This window comes from Mus musculus, chromosome 13 (genome assembly GCF_000001635.26).
Source record: "Mus musculus strain C57BL/6J chromosome 13, GRCm38.p6 C57BL/6J".
Taxonomy (NCBI): domain Eukaryota; kingdom Metazoa; phylum Chordata; class Mammalia; order Rodentia; family Muridae; genus Mus; species Mus musculus.
Genome location: NC_000079.6, coordinates 35,180,297 through 35,188,611, shown reverse-complemented (window position 1 = coordinate 35,188,611; position 8,315 = coordinate 35,180,297). Strand labels below are relative to the sequence as shown.

At 42.1% G+C, this 8,315-nt stretch overlaps 1 long non-coding RNA gene across 1 annotated transcript; it reads right to left on the bottom strand.

Annotated features, from left to right (window-relative positions):
* Positions 1–597: 597 nt before the first annotated feature.
* 1700011B04Rik (RIKEN cDNA 1700011B04 gene) lies at positions 598–6,989 on the bottom strand. Its single transcript, NR_045616.1, has 3 exons — positions 6,917–6,989; positions 3,790–3,884; positions 598–1,077 (listed from the first exon to the last, which is right to left on the bottom strand). It is a non-coding gene; the product is annotated as an RIKEN cDNA 1700011B04 gene (long non-coding RNA).
* Positions 6,990–8,315: the final 1,326 nt, after the last annotated feature.

Below are 8,315 nucleotides of genomic sequence, written 5' to 3'. Positions count from 1 at the left end.
GGATTAAGACTAAAGACCCTCCTCAAATGAGGCCACATCACCACATGTGCTGGCATCCTGGAGCCAATAAGAGCAGAAGAAAACTGCCTGCTAGTGGGTCCTCTTTCTTGACACCTCCCACTCCAGCTTTTCTCCTTCTTCTCTCCTCCCTTCCCCACTCCTCCCACCAGGTCTCTCTTCCCACAACCTTCTTCATGTTTGCTATGAGGTAAGGAACTCTGCTCCACCGCACACCTTCTGCCATCCGACATTGTCATCCTGTGCAACATCTTCACCATTTAGAAACCATGAACCAAAACAAATCCCTTCTCACTCGAGAGCCATGACAAAAAGTCCGACTAACACTTTCCTGCTCTGCTTGGGAAATGGGGACAAAAAGACAGAACCATAGAAAAAGAACTGAGTGCTTATCAAAGGATTGTGTCAAGTTACCTCCTGTCTCTCCTCCCTGGGGGAACCAGCCTCTTACGCACTGGGCTGGGCTGAATGGAGGGAAGCTTGGCGTGGGTGGGTGGGTCCAATGCAGGGCCTTGGTCCGAGGTGAGTGTGTGGGTAAAGAACACACACATGCACACACACACACACACACCAGGATTAGCTTCAGAGACTGATTCAGTTTATTGTGGAAGGAGGAAAAAAGCTTTGAGGGGCGGGCTATCAGGGTGAGTGTACCTCATTGGCTGGGGATGCCTCATTTGCATAAGGAGGAATTCCAGGTGCTGCTGCACATGACTTATAAGGGGAAAGGAAGTTTAAATTGGCCACTGGCTACTTGACCTCCTCTGGTAAGGTAAGGGTGGGGGGCACTGGACTGCGTGCACAGGTACATACAGGCCTGGGGCAGAGGCGGCAGTATTCCTACTTCTACAGATCTCAGGATGAGATTTCAGGGGTTTGAATTGCCTCCACCCCACTCTTGCTCCACGGCTGCTCCTCTCAGTCCCATAGCTCTCTGGCCCCACATAGAGTTGTTGTTGTTGGTGGTGGTGGTGGTGTCATCGTCGTCATCGTTGTTGTCTCATTGTTCAAAAGGATTAAGGCAAAAGAAACTTCATCATTATCCCAATTGAAACTGTCCTGTTCAGGAAATGAGGCGATTTCATGTTATATCTTCTGTCATGATTTCTTGGACATTCTGATACCCGGCTTAATTTCCAACATGGTGACACAGAATTTTAGTGTGAGTGGGTAACCCAACTGTGATTTCTAGTTTGATGCTATAGTATGGATGCTGAGTGTCCCCTAAAGGTCCATGTGTTAGAGGCTTGGTCCCCACGGTTTGGGTCTTAGGAGGGTGTGGTACCTTTGAATGATAGGGCTTAATGGAAGGTCCTTAGACAACTGGAAGAGTGCCTCAAAGAGAAAGAGGACGGTGGGGTCAATGCTCCTTCTTGTTCTTCTTGTTCCCTTTGTTCCTCTCTCTCTCTCTCTCTCTCTCTCTCTCTCTCTCCCTCCCTCCCTCCCTCCCTCCCTCCCTCCCTCCTGGCACTTTTGCTTTGCCACAGGCTCCTGTCAGAACATGTGAGAACATGATGTCCTCACCTGAATCCAAATCAATCCAATCAGTCATGCATTGAAACCTCTAAAACTGAGTGAAAATAACTTCTGATCTAATAATCTATATTAGATGTGCTCTACATATATACTATAGTAATATAATGCCAATTAACACACTGGTCAGTGGAGGCTCCATGCAAGTCCAACACAGTGGCACCTTCAGACCTCTAGTGAGAGGGCAAGGCTGATTCCATGACAGGTTTCAAATTGGCAGTTAAAGAAACTAGGCCTAAAAACCCAGGCTTCAGGCACCAGTCAGAAACTTCCCCACCACCTGGCCTGAAACAAGGACAATGGGAATGGTTTAGTAGTTTCCAGCTAGCCGCCTTACCCCAGTAATGGAATGTCCTTAGAGATAGGGTACGATGAAGCCCACCTACTCCAGGATTCCCCTAGGGTGCTTTAAATTGGGCCTGAGAACTCACTTTGGGGTCTCTCTATCTTGGTAATGGGGAGACCCCAGCATGCTGGGCCTTCACTCCTTGTGTCTACATACTATTTGAATCCAGGGTGTCATTCTTTGGGTGAATCATGGACCCTTACACTAGCTAACGGGGTAGAGGAATCAACTGCCCCCATTTCCGTCTGCAAACCTTCTTGCAAACTCAAATTTTGTGAAACAGAGCATCTCCAGCACATTGCCGTAACCTGGGGGTAAAAATGGATCCAGACACCTCACCCTGGCGTAGAGATTTGACGTCCATAGGGTTGGATCGGCCTAAGGACATCTCAAAGATCCCATCGGATTCTGATGTGCAGGGATGCTTGAGAACTGTTGTTAAAGCCTGGGGTCCCCTCCACCCTTCTCTATCCCACTCCAGCCTTTCCAGAGCTCAGCTGCCTCCAGTTACAATGACTGCTGATTGTGACGCTGCAGCCTCTGGTGTTCCTGATGTATTCACTGCTCTGACTTTGAGTGCCGCTGCTGAGTGCCTGGACAGAAAGTGACCCCTAGAACTGCATGCAATGGTTCCCAGAAAATGGAGTTTCTTTTGAAGTGCAGACCCTACAATGTCTCACCCCCCCCCCCAAGGTAGGTATGTGGTGTGTGTGTGTGGGTGTGGGTGTGTCCATGACTTAGAAGTGAGAAACATTATGACCCAGGGGAACGTAAGAACCTTATGAGGCCCATGACAAGGAGCAGAGGCATAAGCCTTGAGAGGTGCTTAGAAGCCAATGCTCTGTGATCCTCTTTACAATGCTCCTAGTAGAAACTTGAAATCATTTATACTGTTAACCCCTATTAGCAAGCAGAACTCATGCAGGGAACCCAGAAGGAAGACTAAGACGACTCATTTAATGGCTGCTGGTTTAGCTCTCTACCGAATGGAGCTCATGTCCTTAACAGAAACGAACGAAGCTCTGGATGACTGTGAAGAGACATGTGTGAAGTTGGCTCTGACCTTCACTTGTAATTTCATAAAATTGCAATAGTGATGATTCTATTAAATAAATAGCCTTGTAAAGGCTGTAATTATGCCTGTCATCACATGAATGTAATTTACCAAATAGTACAGACCACTACAGTTCTCCTGCTTCCTTAGGAAGCTTGGGAAATGCCAAAATCCTGAATTTTTAAAGTTTAAACTGTGAGGACAAGGTGGGTGTTCCTGTCAGACACTTGAATAAAGCCAAAAAAGTAGAGAAAGAATTACCGTCTTCTGATTTTCATCTTCCTTCTCGATATGTGGCCATAGCAACAATTGCTTAACATGTGAAGTGGGGCGGGGGGACCTCCAACCATAGTATGTGACTATATTTAGGAATAAAATGGATGATGATGTATCAGTGTCTTAAGAATATAAGCATGCATTTTATACCATTCATGATATTCCTTCCAAATGACCATTTATAACAAAGCAAAAGCTGCTCTGATCCAGCAGCCCAAGATAATTATGATAAATATTTGAAAATATGACAAGTATTGTTCCCTATTTTCTATAATTAAATATACCTTTTACAATTTGGGATCCCATTACTTAACATTTGTATACTAAAAGTTTCTACTACATTAGCTATTCTTCAAAAACATGATCATAATAACAGCTTTTTACTTTGTTGTAAATGTTTATTTGGAAAGAATATCATGAACAATATAAAATGCATGCTTATGTTCTAAGACATTTATGCATCCATTTTATTCCTAAACACAGTCACACATGTCCTTCTTATGTCTTTCTTGTCTCTTTTATCTATATTGTTCTATAGGAGACTTCTCAAAAGACTACTTACTAACTCTCAAGATGAACCAGTTTTTTCTTTGTCCATCCACCCATGCTGAGTCTTTGCTGTTATGTAGCAGCTTCTTCTAGCTTGAAACATTCCTCCTAGAGGGAGGAAGAGAGACTGAGGAAGTTTACAAGACTCCTGAGACACACACACCTGCCCCATCCAGGTAATATAATTGGTGTGGTGAGAGAAAATTCTTCAGTGGAACTGCGTTCAAGCTGTACAGAGAACTCCTTTTCACACATTTTACACTGGGTGTGGTGGTTTGAGTAAGAATGGCCCTCATAGTCTCATGTATTTGAATGCTTATTCATTGGAGTGAGTGGTGCTGTTAGAGAAAGATTAGAGCAAATAGAAATGTAGTACTATTGGAAGACGTATTGTCACCAAGGTTGTCTTTGAGGTTTCAAAATCTCCTACCAGGCCCAAAGCTCGAATAAAGCCTCCAGGCTGGAACTGGATGGGGTTGTTTCTTTGTTCTGCGGCTGCCTTCCCTGCTTGGGGAGCACAGGCATTTCTGTGTCTCTCCAGGAAAGCAGAACACATTTGCGGAGGAGGATGGTAGCTGGTGATTCTAATGCACTGAGGTGCTCCCTACAGCTCCAGTTGAGTGCTTCCCGGGAGTCTGATGAGGTTACTCCCCAGTGGATAGCCATTTGTTCAGATGATATTCGTTACACAATTAATTACATACTACATAGAAACAAAAGCTGTGTGAAAAGAGTTGCTATGTGTATGAGTACAAAATGAAATGTTTGGAGCGACTAGGAAGAATGGCTCAGGAGTTAAGAATAGTTGGTGCTTTTTGCGTTGGACCTGGTTTGGGTCCCAGCACCCACAAGGCAGCTCACAATCACCTATAACTCTGTATTAAGAGGCTCTGACACCTTCTTCTGGCCTCTGCAGGCATCAGGTACACACAAGGTGTACCTAATACATGCAAGGAAAACATCCATGCACACCTCCCACACACAAACACACAAACACACACACACAAAACAAATATATCTAAACAAGGTTGGAATGTGGACTGGATCTGAGAGGAGTTTGGAAAGGGAAGAGAATATAATCAAAATACAATGCATAAAAATCTCAGAATTAATAAAATTGTAAAAAGTAAATCTTTAAAAAAATGCTTTGAGGATGCTTCATAAAGGCAAATCACTCCAACTACATTTGCTAAGGTGTGTCACAAAATAAATCTACATGAATATGTATCCTGGCATCCCAGAAGCTTCTCCCCCAGTAAACGTCTCTGTCTACCCACAGGGTAGTGTAGGTCAGTGGTTTCACCACACCTTCCCTCACAGTATACATGTGCAAAATTGTACTTGAAATAATAATTAAATTGTAAAAACTCAAAATAATAAATTAGACTCAGAGGAAAGAGAGGCAAATTTATTCGTCCCTATGTTACAGCAAGAATTAAATAGCATTTAAACAAATTACAACAGCTCACCACAAAAATGTAATGTTAAAAGATAAATCTAGCAATTCATGTCTAGGATCCGTATGATGAAAGCTATAAAATACAGACAAAAGAAGCAGAATTCTCAATAAAAAGAGAAACACACCGTACTTAGTGGTCAGAAGACCTCACAGCTTAGACTTCAATTTTCCCCAGACAATCTAGAGAGTTAATACCAATCTCCAAAAGGTTTCAGCTGTATATTTTCCAAATAAGCTGATTCAAACGTCAGGAGAAAATTGAAGTAATTAGGACAACTAAAACAAGTTGAAGAGGAAGAAAATTGGGCTAATCACATTACTATCAAGACCATATGATATTAGCAAAAGGATAAATCAATAGAACAGAATTATGTGAATATAAACCCACAGAAGTATGGCCAAATGGTTTTAATTTAACATTTTTAGGTATACTCTATACAGTATTTCAACCATATTCACCTGTACACTTTTATACTCCATCTCCTCTCAGACCCCTCACAACTTCTCAATTAATGTCTTCTCTTTGCACATAATCCACTTAGGGGCTAGAGAGATGGCTCAGCAGTTAAGAGCTTTGCTACTCTGGCAGAGGACCAAGATTTGTTTCCCAGCCCCTACATAGCAGCTCACAACAACCTATAACTCCAGTTCAAGAGGATCCAAAGCTCTTTTCTGGCTTCTTTTGGATTTCAAACACATACATGGCACACAAACATACACACAAGAAAAACACTCATATACATAAAAATATAAATAAGTAAATATATAAATACTCCACTGAATTCTGTTAGTGTTTCCCATATACACATGGGTGTGTGCCATCAGTTAGAGCACAGACAGCATGTGGGGAACCAAATCCCCAAAGTAAACAAATTCTCCCTTCCTTAGCAACCTTCAACTCCCAATAGCTCCTTATAGGAGGAATAGGGACTTGTGTGCCCCTCCCCATTCCATGCTGAACTGTTGACTGGATTGTTCTCATGCAGGTATTGTGCAGGCAACACACAGGTGCTTCGAGTTCATGACTGCAGCTGTCATGTCCAGAAGATACTGTTTCATCTCAGTCTATCCTACCCTCTGGCTCTTACAGTCTTTCTGCCCTGTGTTCTGCAATGTTCCCTGAGCCTTGTAGGGGAGGTATATTACATAGTTCCATTTAGAGCTGAGCAATTTACAAAGACTGTCCTCCGCACTTTGACTTGTTATGAGTCTTTGTATTCGCTACCATCCACTGCAGAAGGTACTACTCTAATGACTGAGAGACGTACTAATCTTTGAGAACCAAGATTTGTATTTTGACCCTATGTCCATTTAACATAAAGAGAAAGGTAGTAGGGTTTATATTTGGAAGGTTTGGGCTCCCCGGTCATGGGTTCTTGGCCCAATTACAATATCAGGCTTGAGAGTCCTCCTGTGGAGTGGGCCTTAAATCCAGTCAGAAAAAGTAGACTATCCCCATAGCATTTGTGCCGCTGATGAACTCATGAGCATATCTCCAGGTCAGCCGTTGTTGTAGCTCATAGGGTTCACAACTGGATAAAAATGGCCCTGGTCTTCTTCCTTTTCCCCCAAGACATGATATCCTTACAGAACAGATTGATCCCAAACTTGAATTCCTCCTGCCTTAGCCTACCAAGTGCTGGGGTTATTGGTGTACACCACAATACCTAGATATGCTCACCTTATTATTCAAAATTCCTTTAATTTTAGAATAAAATTTTCCAACAATATTTTTCTTTGTCTCACCCGCAACTTCAGACAAAGGCATTTAGAATTCAGGTGTGAGCCATGTACCTGTGATGTAATGGATTCCATGAATCACATGTAATGTTCCAAGAGGAAGGTGAGAACAGAGATGCTTTGTCCCAATTTGGCGCTTTGTTGTCATGCAACAAGCTCAAAATAATGGCCATTGGATTACCTCTTGATTTTATTTCCTGGTATTCAACTTTTGTGAGGGGAACAAGCTTTGTTAAAGAGTACTCCACCCTCTTTCCACTACTATTCAAGTATTAAATTTAACACAGTTAAGACTAAGGTTTCTGGGACCTGGGACAGGATCATAATTATTGATTTCATCCATTGGAGAGGGCTCTTTCCTGCTGGTATTCTTGGCTCCTCTTTGCCAATAAAACAGAAAGTGAGAAATATGTATGTGCTCATCATGTGCTTTATACAAAGCCTTTGTGCATAGTGTTCTAGGAAACAGGAAACTTGTATAATACTATGTGCAAGGAAATTCATATGTCACATTGTTAAATACCACCCCACGTCTAGTATTTTCCAGTGTGCAGACTGAAGATCTGAATTGTGAGTGAAGTTAAAGTCTTCCTTTCAACTTGTGTGGTTAGGTATTTGTCACTGTGATGATAAATTGACCAGCACAGTCTATGTGCTATTCTCAAAGTAGCTAGCTTAAGTGGAGATAGTCTAGAATTTTGTAACCTCAGTGTGGATATAAAGAAACAAAATTTCTTACCAGTAGCTTATGTATCGGTTATGGCTGATGTGAAGTTTATTGCTCTAAATAAAATGTATAATTAAAACTAACAATCTTTTTTAGTCAGAGCTACAATAAGATTAAAATTTACACAGTTGCTCCAATTGTGCGTATATGCTACAGTACTTGTCTAACATTATAGCTTTTTACAACTAAACCAGACACATCTTATAAGATACTAACAATAAAAAGGGAAGAGTGCAAATAATGCTAGAATTATTTTAGACATAATGCAGTTTTACAAATCTCCCAGATCTCAAATCTTATGTATCTGTTAGGAACTTGACCATAAGAGTGAGGGCAGGAGTATCCAGTTTTACCTAACGGCTACTGACAGCACCAACTGCTTCATAATACTAGGGCAATAATAAAAAACACACTGTGTCATGAGCATTTAAAAAATACTACCTGTCATTTCTCTTCTCTCCAAAGCTTCTTCATAGTTCCTGAAAACTCCGCAGTCCCCTTGCCTCTGAGCCTGGTGCTTGCTGTGTGCAGGACCTCCACTGTTCTTCTATCAGCCAAATGAGTTTAGATGAACCCACAACTCCTTAGTCCTGTGCAATAGGATCAATAGCCA